We start from the raw sequence: 25,837 nt of genomic DNA on the forward strand, positions 1-25,837 counted from the left end.
ATCTGTGACAAAGGGCCTGATTATGATGGCGGTGGAACCACTACCGACAAGCCATCGGTGGCGGCCCAACTGACACCAAGCCCATCGGTCTGACCGTCGCATTAGGAAGCAAGCAATCGGAGCTTGGCTGTCGGGGGAAAGACCGCCGCCTCTGACAAGATCAAGGATCCCGTCGGCAATGGTCGGATACCTGTCCCTACAATGAGGGCTGTGCCTGGGCAGGCAACCACCATAGGGATTAGGATATTCTTTTCCAACAGCCTGTTCATGGCGGTCCGACTGCCATGTACAGACTTTAAGAAAAGGAGTTTGGGGGGCCCATACAGGAGCCCAGACCCCCTGGGCCACAATAGAGTGGTCTAGGGGGTACCTGTGTTACTCCCATGCACATCCCTGCGATGTGTGCTAGGCACCACATGGTGCCTGGCTCACAGTGCAAGGATGTGCCCAAAGTGTCTTTTTCATCAGCGGCTTGTGCTGCAGCCCTTTTTTCTGGCCCACACCACAAGCAGTTGTTGAAAAAGGAATTTTAGGACTGCCTGGACTGCGGTCCTATTATAAGCGGGCAGATGGGACCGTCGACACATTGTAAGACGTTCACCTGCCTGAAACAATGCCAGGTGGAGGCTCCTGTAACCGCCACAGTAATCAGGCCCAAAATGAGAAAGCAGAGATGGAAAAAACCTGCAAAAGTGAGCTAAAGAGATACTAAGATGGTAGACGGAAGAGGCATGAGGTAGGTAATGGTCAACCAAAGATGGGGGCTTGAAGGAGCCGGGTTCCAAGTTCTAAACTTACTGGGGAACCCCAGGTCGATGGCTCTTTGTTGTCTGCTTGATAGTGTGGGGGAAGAGAGATTCATTAGCCAATTATGCATTACCATTACAATAGCCTGTGTTGCCAAAGGAACACAGACTCAGATTCAACGTTCAGTAAGTTTATTTGAAAGCCTGGAAAAGTTAGACATACAAGCACCTCAAGACGAGGGTGCAAAAGTATTTTGGCATTAATACAAAACCAAATCTACGGTTAAAATTTAGACAGTGCAGCATGCACAGAATGACCAATTCCAGAATCAGAACGCAAAATATAATTGCACCGACATCCACCTTCCCCTTCATTGGCGGTTAGTAAGTGAAAAGCATTAGTCCGTCCCTACACTACCACTAACTGGACATCCCTACATAGCATTTCCCCGGCAAGTTCATAAAAAGGTGTCAGCACATGAAGGCTTCTTAAGAAGTACACTCACGTTGTATGGGTCAAGTAGCATAAAGCTACAGAGCTCGTTCTAAGATGCTCTCTCCACTCGAGGCACGACAGAGGACCCCTGGACTCTGTCCCTATTCCCAACAGGAGAGGATGTAGCCTTACTGCTAGAGCGGTCAACATCGAAGCTGGGGAACAGGGTTCAAATCTCAGCACCGATGCTCAACATCCTGTGATTCTAGGCAAATCACTTAACATTCCTGTGCCTAACAAAAATTAATGTGTCCTCTTGTAACAAAGCCTGTGCTATGTAAAGTGCTCTGATACCCGATATCTTTGGTTCTAGTTTGCGCCATATAAAGCTCTAAAAAAAAAAAACCCACAAAAGTTGTATGTTACACCCCTCAACACATCACAAGATCACCCCAACCAGCTAGACACCTCCTTGTAGGTATCTTTCCCTGCAGCAACAGTGCTCCCAAGCTACTGCTCGATGAGCTTGATTCCTAGGCCTTCTCCGGTGAGAAAGAACACAATCCCACCTTATCAGCACTGCTGTTCAAATGTATCTTCTCATCCCCAAGCCTAGCCCCTAAACAAAAGCTTTATTCTAACTAACAATAAGGAATTTTTCCACCTGCAACAGAGAAGTGAGAAAGACAAATTCCACTTACACATGAATTCTGATAGCAACCCTTAACATGAGAGCAAACAGAAATACACGTTAGGCCTACCGAGTTCGGTCAACCTAAGAACAGTACACAAGTTTTAGAAAGTATACGCATACATAAATCATTAAATTCGACACGTTACATAAACGGGAAACATCCTTTACATTGCGGTGAGTACACTGCGATGCAGTTGTAACACAGCAGTTACAACGCAAGGCGTTACATCGACTTGCGCTGGATAGCGCTGTAACCTAAGGAATAGTAAGATTTACTATTTCAACACCTTCCCTACTGTATGTAGACTGGTGTTGGAATCGTAAATCTTACTATTCCTAAGTCCAGCACCCTCCAGTGCAAGTGATTGTAACGACTTGCGTTGTAAAAACTGCGATGTAACATACCGCGATCATTTTGATTGCGTTGTTACATCACATATTCTACATAAACACATCAATATCGAAAAAGTTCATTAGCTATGAATACTCTTTTACACCTTGAGATTCATCTAAACACAAATAACTGCAACGTAAATTCTTTGTTTTACATGAAAGAATGCCTAACACTTCACTTTGCAGGTTATTACAGTACAAGAGCCAATGACCAAATGGAGGTGCGAGCTAACCATGATTATAATACACCCCTACAAATGGAAGAGCAAAATCGTACTCTATCAGGCTCCTAATTGAAACATTTGGCTCCTGCACCTATTTTGCAGTTGGTGGACTCTTACATTCGAAGGATTCAGAATAGCCTTTTATGAGCGGTGGATATGAGTCATTGGTCAGGAGGTGGACCTGCATATTTATTTTATCATTTGCATGTGCTGCAAATACATATACTGCATATTCAGCTTGGCACTCCGATCTAAGGGGCTCTGCACTGCAATTTATATTTTGCCATTCAGTCAAGTGAATCAGCAATGGAGTGCAAAGTGTGGTGTGTTATGTGCAACAGTGGAAGCCAGTTCTAACCGATGGGACAGACTGTTGAGGCACTGAGAAGAAAATGTAATGTTGCATTCATTGAACTAAACATAGCTTTCCTTACCAAGGTATGGGAAAAGCTGACTTTAATGGAGAGCAAATGGAAAAAAACTATGTCACACCATCCTTCTCCTTTAATATTGGGATACAGAAAAACTGGAAAAACAATAGCGTGATGCAAAAATATTGTGATAGAGGAATGTCGTTGTCAAGAATATCCTTTTTAGCTAAGTATTATTGTTATTAAGAATATAGTTGTTGTTAATATTGGTTTCAATGATGTAGTTGTAAAGAATATCGTTTTTTTATTATTTTAATGTTTTAGTTAATATATACATTTTATGTGTTATTAATGTTTGTATAATTGTTATTCATTTTTTTAAATATAATGTTGTAGCAGGTTGTTGGGTTTGTAGAGGGATAGGATGAGAAATTAATTACATAATAATGAATTATGCATTAATTAATTACATTTTTTTCAGTAAGTCAATCAATCAATCAATCAGGGTGTGTTAAGTGCAACTACTCTCCCGAAAGGGTCTTAAGGCGCTGAGGGTGGGGGCATGTAGCTCCTGGGGGATCACAGTGACTCGTTCCAAGAGCCAGGTCCTGAGGTCCTTCAAGAACTTGGAGAGTGTGGGTGTCTGTCTGAGGTGGAGAGGGAGGGTGTTCCATGAATTGGTCACAAAAAAGGAGAAAGAGCGACCTCCTGTTCCAGTCTTCTTGTGCGTGGCACCATCACAAGAGAGAGCTGGGCTGAGCGGAGGTATCTTTGGGGTGCATGGAACAAGAAGCGGTGGGTCATGTAGGCGGGTCCAGTGTTGTAGAGGGCTTTATGGGCATGGGTGAGAAGGTTGAAGGTAATTCTCTTCTTGAGGGGGAGCCAGTGTAGTGTCTGTAGGTGTTGGTTGATGTGGCAGTGGCGCGGTAGGTTGAGGACTAGACTGGCGGCAGCATTCTGGACGTTCTGGAGTTTACAGGTGAGGTTCTTATTGATACCGGCATAGAGTGCATTGCTGTAGTCTAGTCTCCTGCTAATGAGGGCGTGGGTAACGGTTTTCCTGTGTTTGAGGGGAATCCAGTTAAAGGTCTTTAGTAGGAGGCGGAGGGTGTGGTAGCAGGACGAGGTGACAGCGTTGATTTGGCGTCCATTATGAGTTCAGAGTCCAGGATGATTCAAACGTTGCGTATGTGGTCTGTGGGGGAGGGAGGGTTCCCGAGGGTGGGGGCCACCAGGTGTTGTTACAGGCATTGGGGTGTGGGCCCATGATATGTACTTCGGTTTTGTCTGTGTTTAGTTGTAGGCAGTTGTTCTTCATCCACCTGTGACTGCTTCCATTCCTTATTGAAAGTTATGTTTGGAGATGTTGGGTTCTTTGTATAGGGAGAGGATGAGTTTGCTGTCGTCTGCGAACAATACAATGTTTAGTCCGTGTGATCTGACGATGGATGCGAGCGGGCCATGTAGAAGTTGAACAGGGTGGGGCTGATGGAGGATCCGTGGGGGACTCCGCAGGTGGTCGGTGTGGGTTCTGATAGGAAGGGAGGGAGTCTGACCCACTGCTTTCTGCCGGGGAGGAATGAGCGGATCCAGTTGAGGGCTTTGTTCCAGATTGCTGCGTCATGGAGTCTATGGGTTAGGGTGCGGTGTGAGACTGTGTCAAAGGCTGCAGAGAGGTCCAAGAGGATGAGAGCCACAGTCTCTCCTCTGTCAAGGAGGGTGCAGATGTTGTCTGTTTCGGTGAGAAGGGCGCTTTCAGTGCTGTGATTCTTCCTGAAACCTGATTGGGAGGAGTCAAGGATGTTGTTTCCTTCCATGAAGGAGGTGAGTTGACGGTTGACAGCTTTTTCAATTACTATCGCCAGATACAGGAGTAGAGAGATCGGTCTGAAGATCGTTGATATCAGCATGTTTCCAGTCATCAGGGAAGGAGGCGATCTCGAAGGAGCGGTTGATGATTCGTCGATACCCGGGGCGATGATGTCTGCGGCTCAGTGGTAGATGTGGTGGGGGCAGGGGCAGTGGGGGCCCCGGAGTGGGTTGACTTCATAGTCTTCAGGGTGTCTTCAATGCTGAGGGCGGTCCAGCTGTCAAGTGTCGGCTACGTGGTGCAGTGAACAGTTGATGTAGGTTTCTCATGTAGGTTGTTGTCATCGAAGTTGTCATAGATAGTCTTGATTTTGTGATGGAGGAAAGCGCTGAGTCTGTCGCAGAGGTCCTGGGAGGGTGAGATGTCAGTTGTCTCACTGTTGGGTTGGGTGAATGCTTTGATGATGCCGAAGAGTTCTTTTCTGTTGGATGCGTGGGTGGAGATCCTGTCCTGGCATGCTTTCTTCCTGGAGTATCTGATAAGTATGTGGTGGGTGGTGGTGGCTGCTTTAAAGTTGGCACGGTCTGCTGTGGTTTTGGAGCTCCTCCATAACTTTCTGAGGCGTCTGCAGATTCGTATAGATTCTCGGAGTTCAGCGGAGAACCCGCTGGCTTTCTTGGTGTGTGGGTTGGAAGTTTTCTTGAGGGGAGCAATGGTGTTGGCACAGTCTGTGATCCAGTTGTATAGGGTACATGCGGCAGTGGTTGGGTCGTCGTCTGCAGCGGTGGGAGCAGAGCTGCTCAGAGAGGCGGTCAGTTGGTCATCTTTGTGATTGATATTAATTATGTATATTATGTAATACTCATTTAATTCACTATATTTTAAGTGCGAGTTGCTATGTTTGTAGAGGTATAGAGTGGAAAATAATTAGGTATTAATTAACAATGATTATTTAATTGATTGTTAATTATTTAATTGATTATTAATTGTGTAAGTTGTTTAATAATCATATGTTTTAGTTATATTTTATGTGCAGCCTGCTGGTTTTGTAGGGGTATAGGGTAAGCAGAAAATTAAGTAATCTTTTAATTAATGACTAATTCATAATTTATTATGACTTATTAGAGTGATTACTAATTAAGTACACTATGTAATACTGAATTCTTTTTGTTGTAGGTTGGTACATTTGTAGGAGTATAGGGTGGGAAGTTAATTAAGTAAGATTTTGAAATAATAATAATTAATGTATAAATATTTAATTGATTAACGTAAATGAAGGTAAATTGTATTATAATTATATATATGTTATACTATATTATATCATATTATATTATATTATATTTTAGGTGTGGGCTGCTGGGTTTGTAGGGTTGTGGGGTGCGAAGTTCATTAAGTAATTATTAATTAATAATTAGTTAATCATTGTTAATGAGTTATTTAATTGATTATAAATTATATAAATTGTGTAATACTTATTTATTTTAGTTACATTTTAGGTGTGGGTTGCTAGGCTTCTAAGGGTATCGGTTGCCAATTTAATTAAGTAATAATTAAATATCCATTATTTCATTGAAAATTATTATTACACTATGACATTTGTAAATTGGTTAATTGTTTTTTTTATTTGTTTATATATATATTTAATGTTAAGTAAAAATGAATATATTAAGAGTTTTATATTTCTTTCTAAATTAATACAATTGTGCAAATATATAATGTGTTTGATGTGAAGAAGTTCACCTACTCTTGCACAAACTGGAGCGAGAATAGCAAATCTTACCCCTATGAAGTCCAATGCTTTCCCTGCTGTTACTTAGACTGATGTGCAATAAGTAATTGTAACCCCCGAGAAGTCCAACGCTTTACCTACTGAAGTGGGAATAGTAGATGTAACCCCTCTGAAGCCCAAAGCGTTCCCTACAGTTGCAGAGATCAGAGTGGGAATAGTACCGTCTACCCCTCTGATGTCCAAAGTTTTCCCTACTATTGCACAGACTGGAGGGGGGATAGTACATTCTATCCCTCGAAAGTCCAACACTTTCCTTACTGTTTCACAGACCAGAGTGGGAATAGTCAATTTAACCCTTCGGAAGTCCAATTCTTTCTCTAATGTTGCACAGACTGGAGTAAGAATAGTACATTTATCCCCCCTGAACTCCAGAGCTTTCCCTACTGTTATAATATTTGGAGTATAAATAATATATTTAACCCCTCTGAAGGTTTCGCTAAGTTGTTTAAATATATGTTGATAATTCTAATTTAATAGTATGCTTTGATTTTTTTTATTTGTTTCTACTTTTTTAATACTTTTTGTAAATGTCTTTTTTTGGTTTATTTTTATCTTTTTATTTTATTTGTTTAGTAATTTATGTAAGGTTTTGGATTCAAATTGTTAATATATTTTATGTGTCATGTAAAATATATATGTATGTATAATGTGCTTTTTATAGTAGTACATTTAAATAATTAATAAAAAATAAAAATAATATCAGATATATATGTTTAATAAATGTGTTATATTATGTATATATTCATTGGAAAAAACAAAGGTTCAGCAAACATTATAGTTAGGTGTGATAAAAAGATCTCTTTTCATTTTTTAAAAAAACATTAGAAATTCACTGAAAAAACAGATTAAAGTAAAGTTATAGGTAGGTGAATTTGTCAATGATAACAATAAGGTTTTGAACTAAAAACACAGAAATTCACCATTTATAGTTAGCAGCACTAACTATAACTTGTAGGAACTGCTTAGGATCTCACATATTACATCACTCATGACATATTCTAGGACATTATTTATAACATCATTGATGACATCTCAAATTACATCATTGATGACATCACTGATGACTGTATCCAATGAGTGTTTTAGTTTATTTTATAGTTTACATAGTTGGGGTTAAGTAGCATATTACTTGTCTACCTAATTATTTACAGCATGGGTCAGTCTAATGGATATGTGTTTATAAAACATGCCTGCTCCTAATGCACTAAACATGTGTAGAGGTATTGAACATGTTATAAATATTTGTATTCAAGAGTAACTCTGTGTGCAGGTGGCAGTTGACGACTTGTGAATTCAAAGTAGGTCTTCTAATGGATCGTTAGAAGCATCCCCGGCTCTCCACTTTAATTTTCTGGGAATTTGACAGAATTCCTTACAACAGATTAGTAGTGAAAAGATGCAAATATTCATCCATTTTTACCACCTTATTTTATTCATGAGTTCATTTTTCAGGTGCAAATTATCTTCATTTTTTACTTATTTTTTAAGCATGATTAAGGTTAATCAACGTCCAATGCATTTCGGGCTATTTAGCCCTTCATCGGGGACCAAGAAGCTGAAACAAGGTATATTAACAAAAAGTTGTAATTATAACATAAAAGTAATCAAAACCTATCACAATGTTCAACATTATGAAATTCATGCACACCAGTGTGACCCCAAAGTGTAAAAAAGCTGTCATAATCAAAAAAAGCCGTTCGGCACTCACATTTCATGTTGTCAGCGTGATCAAGTAATTCGATGGTAAAATGAATAGTAAGTGACGCTGTAAAAAACAGCCAGTATTAAGTATGTGGATGAAATCCTATGCGTAACTGTCTAAGCCACATGAACAGTCAGTAACAGGTTCTTAAAATGTAAACTTACTTAAAAGCTCGCAAGAGCGTTTCACAAGTTAGATATTCATCTCAGCGATACTCGTGAATGTTTTCAAGCAGCCAGCGCTGTTAGCCTATCAATGTATTAATATGAGTTAGAGAGTGAAACGCGCAATGTTTCAAGTGTTCCTATTGGTCTAAAGTCCGATCATGTGACCAGAATTTGACCAATGGCGGAGTGAGCTTATAGTTACATCAATTTTGACTGTTTAAAGCATGTCAATAAAGTTGTATACAAACAAAATTAAGTATAAACAAAAAGACTTGAGACAAAACAATTATTTTCAATGAGAAAACTAAAATACAGTAACATAAATGTCTACTTGCGTGTCAATAGACCTGGAGTCTCCACTAGCCAGGTTCAAGGTAGAAAAAACAGCACGGAGAGCTTGATATACTCTGATACTTTACAGATAACACATAAATTCTGTCCGATCATTCAAACCAAACGGTTTGTTAGAATTCAACAAATACATCCAGTTATTTTCACGTTGTGATAGGAAGCAGTTGTTGTCGCAACCTTCTTTTTTCTCTACAGTTTCCAGTACAAGAAATTTTAGTTGGGAAATGTTATGATGTTTTTCTGCAAAATGTACCGCTAATATAGACTTGGTGTTTTTGGTTCTGATGTTTGATTTGTGCTCGTTGAGCCTTACTTTGATCTTGCGTTCTGTTTTCCCCACGTATACCATACGGCAGGGACACTTAAGCATGTATATTACATTTGCCGTATCACAAGTGGCATTCACTCTTAGTTTTATCTTGTGACCTTTCATGGGATGTGTTAGATAGTTTCCTCTGATAATATTATTGCAGTTACCACATTGAAGGCACGGACGTGTTCCACAATATGTTTCCAGTGAGTCAGGTTTCGTTTTTAGTAGTTCCCCCAAATTTTTGCTTCCGGTGTAGGCAAAAATAGGTTGTTGATCAAATACGTTTTTAAAATCTGGCTCCGCTTTCAAGATTTTCAAATGGTTCCGAATAATTCTTTTGAAGTTCAGACTTGAGGTAGAATATTTAGACACTATGGTCATTCTGTTTTCTTTCATTCTACTTCGTGTTTGTAATAGTGCTGTTCTTTGTATGGTCTTCACTTTCTGTTCAGCCTGATCGATATATTTGTCTGGATAACCTCTCACTCGAAATCTGTGTCCCATTTGCTTTATTTGTGATTCTGCTTTTACTGAATCCGATGTGATTCTTTTAACACGCATCATTTGAGACAAAGGTAGATTCTGTTTAAGTGATTCCTGATGAAAGCTTTGATAGTGCAAAGTGTTGTTTCTGTCTGTGTCCTTACGGTACATCTCTGCTTCTATTCTTCCATTGTGCACATTTATGCGTACATCTAAAAAGGTGATGGTTTTGTCCGACATTTCCCAAGTGAATTGTATTCTGTCATCCTTTGTGTTCAAACTGGGTAGAGCTCTCTCAAGTAGTTCTCTTGAATTTCTCCATAAGATGAAAACATCATCTATGTACCTTACAAACATAATCAGATTATTTGTCCATGCTGGGTCATTCAGGATGTTGTGTTCCTCGTAAGCTTTCATGTAAATGTTAGCATACACTGGGGCGGCACAGTTGCCCATAGAAGTTCCAACCAGTTGTTGATACCATGTGTTATTATGTTTAAAATAGCTGTGATATAGTGTAAACACAACAAGCTCCAAAAGAAAAGTTTGAAATGGGCGATCATAGTCAGTTGTCAATATGGCTTCTTCCATGCCTCAATGCCTGATCCATGTGGGATCGACGTGTAGAGCGATGTGACATCCGCTGTGCATAGCAGCAGTTGTTCATCCTTTTCAATGTTCAACATCTGTAACCTATTCAGGAACTCAGTAGTGTCTCTTATGTATGTTGGCATCCGTTGAACTGTGGGTTGTGGCTACAGGACAGTTCATTGACAAATACCTGCAACCCACAGTTCAACGGATGCCAACATGCATAAGAGACACTACTGAGTTCCTGAATAGGTTACAGATGTTGAACATTGAAAAGGATGAACAACTGCTGCTATGCACAGCGGATGTCACATGCTTATATGCCTCAGGGTGTGGCCTGGAGGGAAGGGATGGGTTTTTAGTTGCTTGGGAGTTTCTGGTGGGAGGAGCTATGCTCTTGTAGTTGATGGTGGTGAGGGGCCTGCCGGTGGGTGCCGTTGACGTGCAAGACAGCTCCTGGCGGTGAAGACCCGGTCCGCTTGTCGGCGACCCTTGAGGAGCAGTGGGGGTGCACTGGATCGGAGGGGGCGCGTGAGTCCTGCCCCCCTCCCCAAACTTTGTTGCCCGGGCATAACCAAGGTCTGCCCCCGATATAGGCGGGCGACTCCCGGGGCCCGGCAGGGACTTTAGCCTTTTGGTGGCTCCCCTTTCTGGAGCCTGCCCGCAGTCTGTTTGCTCTGGAGACGCGTCCCGTGGCGCCCGCCTGTGGCGCCCGCCTGGTAAGGCCTAGTCCCTGAGAGTGGTGAAGAGGGACGGGGCCGGCTGGATCAAGATGGCGGCTGGTGCCCTCCTCTGTGACTTGAGTCCAAGTCGGACGGCCGGTGTACGGATGGGGCCGGGATGCCCGCAACATACAGAGGAGTTCACTTCCCGAGATGTGATAGCTGCCTTAACAGTTCTGCACGAGACTATACTTTGCCAAGCTCGAGACTTGAGTGGAAGACTGGACGCCATTGCAGGTTCGCCGTCCTTGGCGGCCACGCCCCGATCCCAGGGGACCGCTGGTGTACTTGCTGCCGAGCTCATGGAGGAAGTCTCGGCTCCGCCGGGGCACTGGGGGCCGTTTGAGAGCTGGGCTTCCGTGCCCGTGCGGGCCGGCTTGATTGCTCGTCTGGATGTCTCTTTGGGACGTTTGTTCAGCTGGCGGCTGGGGGACGAGGGCTGTTGTCCCTCTTGGACTGGCCTGGTCGTGTCGCAGCGGTGGCCGGACTGTGTGACTCTCCTCTCCTTGATGGCGTTGTTGTTTGTGAGCTTTGGAAGGTTCCCGGGACCGGCGTTGATGTTGTCTCATCTTTGCTGTTTATACGTTGATGGGCTTGGACTATTGTACTCTTTCATGGTTACGCCCCAGCCGGGCCCGCTCATACTGTTTGGACCCTCAGGATTGTGCTCTAAAGTAATTAACGAGAGGACTTCTGGCTGTGCCACTGCCAGACGGGGTCAGGGATGATGTGGTTAATTGTTTATTGGTAATATTATTGACAGACGGTGGAGTGGGTATGTTCGAGCGATATTTTATTGTGCTTATACTCCGGGATTGTGATTCTCCAATACAGTATTACTTCCATTCTGGGATTTCCGTGGCGTGGGGTGAAGGGCGGGGCCGGGCGGCCTGATGAGGGCCCTCCTCCGCTTATTTTCTTCGCTTTTTTCCTCTGTCTTTCTATATTTCGGGTTCTATTAGGGCGACAGGCACGCTGCTGGGGGGGTAGGCCATGGCCTTCTGCGGGTGTGCAGGGTGGGGGTTGCGGGATGGGTGTTTTGATCTATATTTGTTTCTATGACCCTTTAGTCTTTCTTTCCTTTTTAGTGTTGTCATCGCCCATGCTCTTTGCGGTATGTTTTGGTGTTGAGGGGCGGGGATTAGACTTGCTACCCGTTGGGGCTGTGCCTACCTTTCTCCTGTCTTGTATATTTTGCCCCCGATGATTCTCATATCCTTATTATCTGCTGATATCCTGATTTGCTCATTATTGCGGGACTGAGTGTGATTGTACAACACTTCTCTTTAGTTTCTCATTTGAAAAAGGAACCTTTTGAATCCTGATTCTCTGCTGTCGTGTATGATTGCAGCTATTCACTGTTATTTTCGTATCCTGTGTTTCGAACTGCTATCCCTATACATAATGCTTGCTCCGCTCCAGTTCTGTTTAGCGGCCGGCCGAATGGTTGTAGGCCCATACCTGTAACTACATGTAATGCAAATAAAGGTTCAAAAAAAAAAAAAAGAATAGCCTGTTAGTTCTATACTAGGAGCAGGTGCATTCTACTAGCTAGGCCCCTCTGAGCATGTGGAAGGCTCTGGAAGAGGGAAAAAGCACATGGTGAGCACATGGCTAACTAATATGGCTGCCAAGTACAAAATGGCTTCTTAAAATGTAAACTTACTTAAAAGCTCGCAAGAGCGTTTCACAAGTTAGATATTCATCTCAGCGATACTCGTGAATGTTTTCAAGCAGCCAGCGCTGTTAGCCTATCAATGTATTAATATGAGTTAGAGAGTGAAACGCGCAATGTTTCAAGTGTTCCTATTGGTCTAAAGTCCGATCATGTGACCAGAATTTGACCAATGGCGGAGTGAGCTTATAGTTACATCAATTTTGACTGTTTAAAGCATGTCAATAAAGTTGTATACAAACAAAATTAAGTATAAACAAAAAGACTTGAGACAAAACAATTATTTTCAATGAGAAAACTAAAATACAGTAACATAAATGTCTACTTGCGTGTCAATAGACCTGGAGTCTCCACTAGCCAGGTTCAAGGTAGAAAAAACAGCACGGAGAGCTTGATATACTCTGATACTTTACAGATAACACATAAATTCTGTCCGATCATTCAAACCAAACGGTTTGTTAGAATTCAACAAATACATCCAGTTATTTTCACGTTGTGATAGGAAGCAGTTGTTGTCGCAACCTTCTTTTTTCTCTACAGTTTCCAGTACAAGAAATTTTAGTTGGGAAATGTTATGATGTTTTTCTGCAAAATGTACCGCTAATATAGACTTGGTGTTTTTGGTTCTGATGTTTGATTTGTGCTCGTTGAGCCTTACTTTGATCTTGCGTTCTGTTTTCCCCACGTATACCATACGGCAGGGACACTTAAGCATGTATATTACATTTGCCGTATCACAAGTGGCATTCACTCTTAGTTTTATCTTGTGACCTTTCATGGGATGTGTTAGATAGTTTCCTCTGATAATATTATTGCAGTTACCACATTGAAGGCACGGACGTGTTCCACAATATGTTTCCAGTGAGTCAGGTTTCGTTTTTAGTAGTTCCCCCAAATTTTTGCTTCCGGTGTAGGCAAAAATAGGTTGTTGATCAAATACGTTTTTAAAATCTGGCTCCGCTTTCAAGATTTTCAAATGGTTCCGAATAATTCTTTTGAAGTTCAGACTTGAGGTAGAATATTTAGACACTATGGTCATTCTGTTTTCTTTCATTCTACTTCGTGTTTGTAATAGTGCTGTTCTTTGTATGGTCTTCACTTTCTGTTCAGCCTGATCGATATATTTGTCTGGATAACCTCTCACTCGAAATCTGTGTCCCATTTGCTTTATTTGTGATTCTGCTTTTACTGAATCCGATGTGATTCTTTTAACACGCATCATTTGAGACAAAGGTAGATTCTGTTTAAGTGATTCCTGATGAAAGCTTTGATAGTGCAAAGTGTTGTTTCTGTCTGTGTCCTTACGGTACATCTCTGCTTCTATTCTTCCATTGTGCACATTTATGCGTACATCTAAAAAGGTGATGGTTTTGTCCGACATTTCCCAAGTGAATTGTATTCTGTCATCCTTTGTGTTCAAACTGGGTAGAGCTCTCTCAAGTAGTTCTCTTGAATTTCTCCATAAGATGAAAACATCATCTATGTACCTTACAAACATAATCAGATTATTTGTCCATGCTGGGTCATTCAGGATGTTGTGTTCCTCGTAAGCTTTCATGTAAATGTTAGCATACACTGGGGCGGCACAGTTGCCCATAGAAGTTCCAACCAGTTGTTGATACCATGTGTTATTATGTTTAAAATAGCTGTGATATAGTGTAAACACAACAAGCTCCAAAAGAAAAGTTTGAAATGGGCGATCATAGTCAGTTGTCAATATGGCTTCTTCCATGCCTCAATGCCTGATCCATGTGGGATCGACGTGTAGAGCGATGTGACATCCGCTGTGCATAGGAGCAGTTGTTCATCCTTTTCAATGTTCAACATCTGTAACCTATTCAGGAACTCAGTAGTGTCTCTTATGTATGTTGGCATCCGTTGAACTGTGGGTTGTGGCTACAGGACAGTTCATTGACAAATACCTGCAACCCACAGTTCAACGGATGCCAACATGCATAAGAGACACTACTGAGTTCCTGAATAGGTTACAGATGTTGAACATTGAAAAGGATGAACAACTGCTGCTATGCACAGCGGATGTCACATGCTTATATGCCTCAGGGTGTGGCCTGGAGGGAAGGGATGGGTTTTTAGTTGCTTGGGAGTTTCTGGTGGGAGGAGCTATGCTCTTGTAGTTGATGGTGGTGAGGGGCCTGCCGGTGGGTGCCGTTGACGTGCAAGACAGCTCCTGGCGGTGAAGACCCGGTCCGCTTGTCGGCGACCCTTGAGGAGCAGTGGGGGTGCACTGGATCGGAGGGGGCGCGTGAGTCCTGCCCCCCTCCCCAAACTTTGTTGCCCGGGCATAACCAAGGTCTGCCCCCGATATAGGCGGGCGACTCCCGGGGCCCGGCAGGGACTTTAGCCTTTTGGTGGCTCCCCTTTCTGGAGCCTGCCCGCAGTCTGTTTGCTCTGGAGACGCGTCCCGTGGCGCCCGCCTGTGGCGCCCGCCTGGTAAGGCCTAGTCCCTGAGAGTGGTGAAGAGGGACGGGGCCGGCTGGATCAAGATGGCGGCTGGTGCCCTCCTCTGTGACTTGAGTCCAAGTCGGACGGCCGGTGTACGGATGGGGCCGGGATGCCCGCAACATACAGAGGAGTTCACTTCCCGAGATGTGATAGCTGCCTTAACAGTTCTGCACGAGACTATACTTTGCCAAGCTCGAGACTTTTTTTTTTTTTTTTTAAACTCTTTATTCGTGACTGTTACAGGATTCCTTACATTTCTGTACATTTCTTTATCGTAACATACATCAGTCTTTTCCGTTTTCAAACCCAGAAACTTGTGGGATCAGTGCATTTCAGTTTCAAATTGCTTATCAGAGCATCCCCAGGATGAGTCCCATATGTACTCCGTACCCTCCAGGATTGTGTCCGTCATAAGTAGCATACCCCAACTGTCCCTTCCTCCCCAACCGCCCGCCCACCCCCTGTCTCCTGGTCGTCCTCACTCGTACACTCCACATCCCGGGTCAAGGTGGCACTATGTATGTCTGAAGTGGTAAAAGCCGTAGGTCTGGTCTAGCCCATGTGAGTCACATTGGTGCCCTGTAGGCCTCGTCCCCCTCCCGCCATCTTTGCGAGTTCATCCCACCGGGCCTCCCGAGCAATCCAGGTCTATCTCCTCCAGGTCTATCATCATTAAGTCCCATTCCTGAGCTATAGGATATTTGCGCAGGCCCTTGCTCTCCTCGTCTCGCAGCGCCGCGGATTCTGCCTTGCCCCACTTCAGCAAGTCGCTGCGCCACGTTTCTATCTGCGGGGCCCTGGGTGACTTCCATCTCATGGTGAGCACCCTGATCGCCAGCACCAGTGCCAGGTCCGTAAACCTCAGCTGTGCCTTGCATGTCTTGGGCCGCTTTCTATTCCCCAACAGGCATGGTAACGCTCCCTCAGGGATTCGGAGTGTTGTTATGGAGTGTAGTGTATGTTTGATCGTTCCCCAGTAAGAGTGTAACTTCGGGCATGTCCACAGCATGTGGAGAATATGTGCCTCATCCTGGTAACATCTCGGGCAGCAATGTGCGGTGGCAGGGAACATCCGATGCAGCCTCTGGGGTGTAAGGTAAGCTCTGTGGAGAACCATGGCCTGTATGAACTGAAACTTAACATTCCTAGACACCCGTCTATGATGGCCTAAAATAATTTTCCACTCCCCGTCTGTAATGTTTTCCCCTGAGTCTGCAGTCCAGGACTCCCTGAGTGTAGCAATCGGTGAAGGTACATGTTCCCTGATGCCAGTGTATAGCCATTTCACTAGGTGTCTCCCCGCTCCCATGTAGTGTAAGAGATGTACTAATTCATGCTGTTCCGGTTTCGTCCTTTGCGGGGCCCAAGCCCGTCTGACATAGTGCGTCACCGAGGCGTGTAGTAGGTAGAAGCGTGAAGGTGCTCCCGTGGCCTGCACAAATGAGTCATGGTCCAGCAAGGTGTCATCGCCGAACAGGTCTCCCACCCTGTCCACTCCTGTCTCCGCCCAGGGTCGCAATCTGCGCCGTGTTAAGGTCCCCTGCGGTGTCGGGAGTCCCAGTAGTGGTATATTGTCTGCATATGGGGGGGTCCCATTCGAGTACGACAGCGCTTTCTTCCAGCAGGTCAAGGCCACGTGCAGGAGGGGGTGGCAGTCCCCAGGAATTCTAGCATTGGGCAAGAGGAGGGAGTGCAGGTCTCCCCGCGCCAGTTTGTCCTCCGTGTAAGCGATCTCATGCAAGTCCCTGCCCCCCACCCATCGGGTCAGCCATTGGAGTTGGCTGGCATAGTAGTAACTGCGCAGGTCCGGCACTCCCAGTCCGCCCTGCCTAGTATTTAGTTGCAGTTTTTTAAGGCTGATCCGCCTCCTCCCCGAGCCCCAGATAAGGGTGATCAATAATGTATTCAGTGAGGTAAATATCTGACGCGGCAGCAGAACCGGTAGGTTCACAAAATAATACAGAATGCGGGGAAGGAGGACCATCTTCGAGACCGCCACTCGTCCCATTACCGATAGGGGCAAGGATGTCCAGAAGCCCACGCTACCTCGTATGCCAGTAATGGCCCTACGGATATTACCGTCAATCTGGGCCTCCGGGTCCCGGTAGACCTGTATTCCGAGATACTTGAACGTGGTCGGTGCCACTTGTATGTCGTAGGTCCCGAACTGTATGAGGGGAGGTCGTTGGCCATCTCGAAAGAAGAAGCCCAGGGATTTCCCTGGATTTATAGCCAGCCCAGATATGTCCTCAAATCGCCTGAAGATATCCGCCAGAGACGAGTGGTCTCCTCGCAGGTTTCGGAGGAACACCAGGATGTCGTCGGCATATATTGAAGTCATGTGGTCGGTGCCCCCCACCGGTATGCCGTCCTCCGCAGCTCTGTTGCGAAGCGCAATAGCCAGGGGCTCCAGCGTCAACACAAACAGTAGTGGCGACAGTGGGCAGCCCTGACGGGTGCCCCTGTGGACTCCATAACTGTCCGAAGTATGCCTTCCTGTGCGCGCCCTGGCCGTCGGACCCGTATATAATAAACGGATCCATTTGATCAGGGCTTCCGGGAAACCAAAGCGGTGTAAGACTTCGAACATGAAATTCCACGTCAAAGAGTCAAACGCCTGACGGAGGTCTAGGGCTATGCAGCCCGCGTGTGGCAGATTGTGGGGTGTAGTTGTCATGAGGGCGTGGAGTCGCCTCGAGTTTTGGGAGGTACTCCTCTCTGGGAGGAAGCCGCATTGATCGGTATGGATCAGGCCAGGGAGGTGATGTTGGATCCTCAAGGCAATAACTTTACTGAGAATCTTATACTCCGTGGAGAGCATAGAGAGGGGCCTGTAGTTACCTACATCCTGAGGGTCCCTACCGGGTTTCGGGATCGAAATCACCAAGGCCTGCATGGTGGTAGCCGGGAGATGGCCAGCCTCGTACGCGGTGAGGTATATTTTCTCCAGAACAGGGGCCAACACATCAGTGTATGATTGATAAAATTCCCCTGGTAGGCCATCCATACCCGGGGTTTTACCCCGGTTAAGTGAGTGGATCGCTACCTTTATTTCCTGCAGTGTTATAGGCCCGGCTAGAGCCGCCTGGACTCCCGGGGCCAGCACTGGGAGCGTCAAGTCATCCAGGAATTCCGTCATTTCGTCCCTGTCCTCGACAGGGGGGGGAGCATAGAGGGTCTCCAGGTGTGTCTTAAACACAGTGTTAATACCCATTTGAGTGTGTATCAGATCACCTGCCGCGTTCCGGATAGACGTTATTGTAGGGCTCTCAGGGGCATCCCGGACCAGCCGGGCGAGCAGAGCACCGGACCTATCTGCCTCTGACTGTTGCCGTTTCAAATAGGCTCCGTAGTCCATCACCCTCAGGGTCTCCAGTAGTTCAGCATGTTCGATATTACACTGCTGCAGATCCGGTCGGCGGTCAGGGTCCTGCCCCACCGCATTTTCCAGGTCACTTAACCGCGTCTCTACCTCGCACAGTTTACTATGGATCTCCTGTCTGGCTCCCACCAGGCGGCCTATAGCAGCCCCCCGAATTACGGTTTTCATTGCGTCCCACACCACTAAGTTCGAGGACGCAGAGTCCCAGTTTGTATCGAAGTAGCCAGTTAAGGCCTCAGCTATATATGAGTGAAACGGGCCATCCGCAAGCAACGCAGGGTTAAGCCTCCAGGTAGGGACAGGCGAGGGTATTCTACCCCAGTGTAAGTCGAGTGTCAACGGCCGGTGGTCCGAGAACGTTTTAGCCAGATAATCTGCTGCGTCGCATCTGGCCGCGAGAGAGCTGGAGCATACAAATCTGTCCAGTCTGGTGTGCAGGTTGTGTACAGGGGAGTAGTATGAATATTCTTTATGTGTCGGGTGCAATGTGCGCCAGGTGTCAACCAATCCCCAGCCCCGGAGCCATGTTCCAAACAATTCAGATAGTTTATGTGTTCCCGCTGCCTGAAGGGGGGGGTGTGACCTATCAAGGGTCACATCTAAGACCATGTTCCAGTCACCTCCCAGGATCCAGGGGACGTCCGCCCAGTCCGCCAGAGCCCGGCCCATCTTAGCTAAAAACTTATCTTGGTCGAAATTCGGGGCGTAGATGCTGCCCAGCACTACCACTTCCCCGTCTAGGGTACCTCTCACTAGTACGTAGCGTCCTTGGTCGTCAGTCCGCCTCTCCAGTTCCACAAAAGGAGTACCATGACGTACCCATATCGTGGCCCCTCTGGAGAATGCAGAGTACGTGGTAGAGAATACAGTGCCTCTCCATTTCTTCCGCAGCAGGAGTGCTTCGGAGTGTGTCAAGTGTGACTCCTGTAAGAACACTATATGTGCCTTTTGTCGCAGCAGGAAAGCATGCACCCTGTGTCTCTTCTGCACTGCCCCCAGCCCTCTCACATTCCAGGTGACCAGCCTATACCTACCCTGTACGTCAGCCATAACCCCGTGTAGGTGTCGCAATGAGTGTTCCCATATGTCCCAGTGAGTGACTCGCCCGTGTCAACCAGGAGACAGTACCCACCCTATCCCAAACCCCAACTGTGGAGGCGCAGCCTCTGAACTCCGCTGTGCCGAACAATAAACTGTGTAACATAATAAAACAGATAACGTTGCATACGCTAGTGGGGGGTCGGCCAAGCTCTGGCCGTGTCCTTAGTGCCATGCCCGATCAAGCCGCCGGCTCAACGGCGCCGCTGGGAGAGTTCCATCAGAATTATTCGACAAGTGTAGCCACATCTCGTGGAAGGGGGGGGGAAAGAGGAAGGGGGCAGGGGGGGGGGGGGGAAATACAGGGGTGGCCCCATACTGGTGCAGCCAGTGAACAGCTGCCAAGCGCCACAGGATCATAGGAGATACAGGGTTCATATCTCGCAGTCTTCACACCCGAGGCTCCCACCCCACCCAAGGGTGGGGCACGTAGTGTCCGCCATCAGAGAAGGGCCACACATATTGCCAGAGCAAACACAGTCCACCCCTCACCCCCTCCCCCCACCGCCCCCCCCAATCTACACATAAAAGGATATTGTGGTGTACTCAAGCTTTTTAGGTCTAGTCCACAGGAGGTATTACTCTTGGGCATTGTCCATGAGGTCGTCCGCGGTTCTAGGTGTCACCGTCGGGAACAGGACCATACTATTGTCCGAGTCCGAGTGGACTGTGCTATCTTCGGTATCCGTATGAATTGCCTCCCGGTCCTCCCTGAAGGTGCCCACCGCTGCCACTGCCTCCATCTGTCCCTGCTTTTGCTGATGGGCAGTCGGTTTACGCTGTCTTGGGTGAGTGCGTCGGGCGCCGTCCCCGTTGTCTTCCTGATTCTGGCCATCTTTGGACCCAGCATCCGTAGAATCCTGTGTCGGGTCCAGCCGTTCCTCAATGTCCATCACCTCCATCCACTCTTCCACATCTGTGGGACTTTCGAAAAAGTGAGTTTTCTTGTCATGGATCACCTTCAGGCGCGCAGGGAACAGTAAGGCATACCGTAACTTCGCCTTTTGGAGTTTCTGTTTCACCTCATAGTATGATGACCGTTGTTTTTGCACTTGAGTGGTGTAGTCTGGGTATAATGATATTCTTTTATTCTCCCACGGTATGACCGATTTTATTCTGGCCTGGTTCAACAGCATGTCTCTGTCCCGGTAATTCAGGATCCGGACAATGAGCGGTCTTGGCGGTTGGCCCGGTTTAGGTTGTCCTGTTGGGATCCTATGGGCTCTCTCGACACAAAAGAACGGTGAAAGGCCTTCAGGGGCGACGTTATCTTGGAACCATTGTTCCATGAACTCCGCCGGACGGGATCCCTCGCTTCGTTCCGGCAGGCCAATAACGCGGATGTTATTGCGTCGATTACGCCCTTCCGCATCCTCCACGCGTTCCATCAGGGTCTTGACTTGACGCTGAATCAGCTGGATGGAGTCCGTGTGCTCCGCCACCGCCGGGGCAATTTCAGCCAGCGACAGACCATGATCCTCAACTTTGTCCGCCAATTTCTCATGGTCCGCCTTAAGCAAGGAGAGATTAGTGGTGAGGGTACCCATCTGCGTCTCCATCACAGCTCTGGAGTCCCTGATCTCTTTAAGTATAAGGTCCAGCTTATCACCTTGCTGACTCTCTGAAAGGGTGGAAGCCAGCGTCAGCGGCGCAGAGCCCCCGGGGTTCACATCTGGAGCAGGGCCCACGCCTGGCCCCTCCTTGCCCTCCGCGTTCTTCAAGCCTTTGCGCCCCATGTTAAGCGCCCGGTGGCCAGACGGCGGTAGGGTCGCGTCCGCAGGCGAACACCAGCCGTCCGAGGTTCGTCTGTTGCCCCCCTGCAGGTCGCCCCCAGCATCCACTACCTGGGGTAGCCGGCGGAGGCCGCCTTGGCCCTGCTAAGGGGGGGGGGGGGGCGCTCAGCTAATAGGGGCGTCGGGGCCCACCGTAGCGCCGCTCACCCTGAGGCGCTATCTCCTTCTCTCTCCTGCCAGCTCACAGCAAGGGCCCAAGAACAGCAGCAGGATCTAGTGGGTGCCACCCCGTCCGAATCAGCCACACCGGTCCGGTGCCTCGTGACTAGGGCCCAGCCGGCAATGGAGTAGTTATGTCGCTCCGGGGGTAGGATCAGCTCCCCTCCAGGCGTCCCGGTCTCCAGCTCGCCCCAGGGGGAGGCCCAGACACCACCTCGCTGCAGCCGGGCTATCAGGGCGTCCCGGCCGGACCCGTTCCTCAGTCCAGGGGTCCCTGCCGAATGTAGTCCGCCCTCAGCTGGATGTGGGGCAGCAGCGCCACACCTGGCCCCTCCGCACCTCCCCGGACCTCTCACCTTCGGCCCTCGCGGGCAGGGGGTAGCTCAGCCGGCGGGAACACACGGATCACAGCACTCCGGCGCCTCAGTCCGCCTCTCAAGGCCGTCCGCAGTCTCCGTCTTTTCCCCCGGCACCCGGGGTCGCAGGGTGTCGCCTGCCCTTCTCGGCTGTCGCGGGGTCGGGGTTCCCGATCCAGGGGTGCACTTCCGGTCACGGGGCCCCCGGCGCGCCGCCACCTTCCAGCCCTCGTCCTCCGGGCACCGCTGCTACTCGAGTCCCCCGGTCCGCAGCGTGACACCAGGCCTCACCCCCGACCACGGCGTAACTCCGAGGCACCAGCCGCCAGAGCCCCAGGATTTTCAGCGAGGCAGGCGGGGTGCAGGATCTGTAGGACACAGCTGCACTCGGACGGAATCGGCCCCTCGGCGTGGGCGACAGGATCGTTTCTCCCCCAGCGGCATCGGAGCACTAGCAAACTCCGTCTGCCATGTTGGCCAGCTAGCCACGCCCCCGCCAAGCTCGAGACTTGAGTGGAAGACTGGACGCCATTGCAGGTTCGCCGTCCTTGGCGGCCACGCCCCGATCCCAGGGGACCGCTGGTGTACTTGCTGCCGAGCTCATGGAGGAAGTCTCGGCTCCGCCGGGGCACTGGGGGCCGTTTGAGAGCTGGGCTTCCGTGCCCGTGCGGGCCGGCTTGATTGCTCGTCTGGATGTCTCTTTGGGACGTTTGTTCAGCTGGCGGCTGGGGGACGAGGGCTGTTGTCCCTCTTGGACTGGCCTGGTCGTGTCGCAGCGGTGGCCGGACTGTGTGACTCTCCTCTCCTTGATGGCGTTGTTGTTTGTGAGCTTTGGAAGGTTCCCGGGACCGGCGTTGATGTTGTCTCATCTTTGCTGTTTATACGTTGATGGGCTTGGACTATTGTACTCTTTCATGGTTACGCCCCAGCCGGGCCCGCTCATACTGTTTGGACCCTCAGGATTGTGCTCTAAAGTAATTAACGAGAGGACTTCTGGCTGTGCCACTGCCAGACGGGGTCAGGGATGATGTGGTTAATTGTTTATTGGTAATATTATTGACAGACGGTGGAGTGGGTATGTTCGAGCGATATTTTATTGTGCTTATACTCCGGGATTGTGATTCTCCAATACAGTATTACTTCCATTCTGGGATTTCCGTGGCGTGGGGTGAAGGGCGGGGCCGGGCGGCCTGATGAGGGCCCTCCTCCGCTTATTTTCTTCGCTTTTTTCCTCTGTCTTTCTATATTTCGGGTTCTATTAGGGCGACAGGCACGCTGCTGGGGGGGTAGGCCATGGCCTTCTGCGGGTGTGCAGGGTGGGGGTTGCGGGATGGGTGTTTTGATCTATATTTGTTTCTATGACCCTTTAGTCTTTCTTTCCTTTTTAGTGTTGTCATCGCCCATGCTCTTTGCGGTATGTTTTGGTGTTGAGGGGCGGGGATTAGACTTGCTACCCGTTGGGGCTGTGCCTACCTTTCTCCTGTCTTGTATATTTTGCCCCCGATGATTCTCATATCCTTATTATCTGCTGATATCCTGATTTGCTCATTATTGCGGGACTGAGTGTGATTGTACAACACTTCTCTTTAGTTTCTCATTTGAAAAAGGAACCTTTTGAATCCTGATTCTCTGCTGTCGTGTATGATTGCAGCTATTCACTGTTATTTTCGTATCCTGTGTTTCGAACTGCTATCCCTATACATAATGCTTGCTCCGCTCCAGTTCTGTTTAGCGGCCGGCCGAATGGTTGTAGGCCCATACCTGTAACTACATGTAATGCAAATAAAGGTTCAAAAAAAAAAAAAAAGAATAGCCTGTTAGTTCTATACTAGGAGCAGGTGCATTCTACTAGCTAGGCCCCTCTGAGCATGTGCAAGGCTCTGGAAGAGGGAAAAAGCACATGGTGAGCACATGGCTAACTAATATGTCTGCCAAGTACAAAATGGCTTTCAGCTCATGCTAACAGATCCCTGCAATCTTTACAAGGGAGGGAGGGATGCGAACCTGGACTGGGACGGGGAGGGCTGTGACTCGCAGTAATGAATATTACCAGTAAGTAACCGGTCATTACCTCCTTGTCAGCCCTCCCTGGCCCAGTCCTAACTACATGAGCAGATCCGAAAGCCATAATCGGCTTCACTAAGTAGCAAAACAGACTTTATTAAAGCACAGCAAAAAGTCACACCACCAGAGCAGAATGTAGCCCAGCATTCCCAAACCCAGCAGAATCAGTCCCACCCACCAACAAACGACATTGGGACATAAAAGTGTGAGGAGAACTCTAGGTAGAAGCCCTGCAGTTCTCGGCCATGGAAGCACCTTGAAAACAAGCCCAGAAAGCAGCCACCTCTGACTCGATCTCCCCTGAACAGACCCAGGTGTCAACACACCACAAGCCTCATACGTAGCCCCCCACAGCCCACTGCAGCCAACAACTGAGGGTAGCACCAGAAAGCTTCAGACCCTGAACAGCCAGCACAAAGGTCACAAAAAGGGAATCCACCTTATAAAAAGGCTCAGTGCGCAGCAAGTAGATCTTCAGAGCTCTCCGAACATCCAAACAGTGCCACCGCACCTCAACCTCTGAAAGAGGACCTGGACAGAAAACAGGCAAAATCAGATCCGCTGAGCAGTGGAAAGAGGAAGGTACTTTAGGAACAAAGGAAGGTTCAGGCCGAAGACCCACCCGATCATGAAAAAAATGCAAAAAGGGACCAAACAAAGCAAGGAGCCCAGCTCCCCAATCCGCTGAGTCGAAGTAATAGCGACAAGGAAAAGCACCTTGATTGTCAAAAACCGCAAAGAAACCTCATGCGGAGGTTCAAAGGGAGCCCCCTGCAAGGCTTCCAAAACCAGAGACAGACCCCAACTAGGAGCAAAGGACCTAATGACAGGCTTCTGTAGGAAACAACTCCTCAAAAACCGGGACACCAGGGGAACCACAGGCTCACAGACAGAACCCCGAAAGGCCGGAACAGCCGCCCACTGAGCCCTCAGGGAAGAAACAGCCAGAAATTCCAAAACAATAGGGGAAGTGCAGAGGTATTGATAGAATCACCCTCCAAACTGATATACATAAACAAAAAGATTCTATCAATGTGTGGACATATATTTTATTTGTTGGTTTTACAGTGATGAAATATAGTGAAAATACTCTCTCTTAGGGTGGTAAAGATGAGAGCGCTATGTGCTTTTTAAAATACCCCTCACACACTAAAAAAATCCAGTAGTGTCATGCTTCATCATTGGGGTCTTCCCGTCCCTCTACGGGGCGGGGCGTGCTACGACCTGACCGACTACGCGGGAGCACTGAAGTGGTGACAGGACTATGTGATGGTGCAAGGTGGGTGGTGTCAGTGAACGTGTAGGGACCTAACAATGTGTGTGAGTACAAAAATTAAAAATCCTCTGGCTAGTAGAAAAAAACAATTTATTCACTTCTCTAGCTGGGGACGTTAAGAAGGGGGTTTTGGGGTTGAGCCGATCGCTACAACCTGGTCTACATGTTTCGTAGGCAGTCCCCTACTGCCTACTCATCAGGACCTTCTACTGGTCCCTACTAAAATAAGCTCAGTTGCTAAGTGTTGTCAGCCTGTCTTCCTAAAAACTAACAGTAAAAATCCACTGTTAGTTTATGCTTCAGGGCATGAGCTGGCCCCAGGGAAGCAAAAATTAACAAAAATAGTGACCTAAATGTGGTCTTGTTGTGGCAAGCGCGTGGTGCCCCATGAGCTGACAATCGGTAGGAATTCCCGCGGCGCTATTGTCCGCATAGTCCCTAAATCTTACTTCTACCAGTGTTGCCGCTCTGCTGAACGGCAATTCCTGAGTGGGGCAAAGACGGGATTTCTCCAAGTTCAGAATCCACTCGAACCGTTAAAGGAGACTGCAAACCTCCAGGGTATCTGCCTGAGCCTGAAGGAAAGAAGAGGAAGAAATCAACCAATCATCCAAGTAAGGGAACACCTGTATTCCCCGAACATGCAACAAACCCACCAAAGGTGCCAACACTTTAGTAAACACCCTAGGAGAGGCAGACAGTCTAAACGGCAATACCTGGAACTGGTAATGATCCACCCCCACACAGAAACCTCTGCGAAGCTGCGTGCACCGGCACAT

This window comes from Lissotriton vulgaris, chromosome 10 (assembly GCF_964263255.1).
Source record: "Lissotriton vulgaris chromosome 10, aLisVul1.2, whole genome shotgun sequence".
Lineage (NCBI taxonomy): Eukaryota > Metazoa > Chordata > Amphibia > Caudata > Salamandridae > Lissotriton > Lissotriton vulgaris.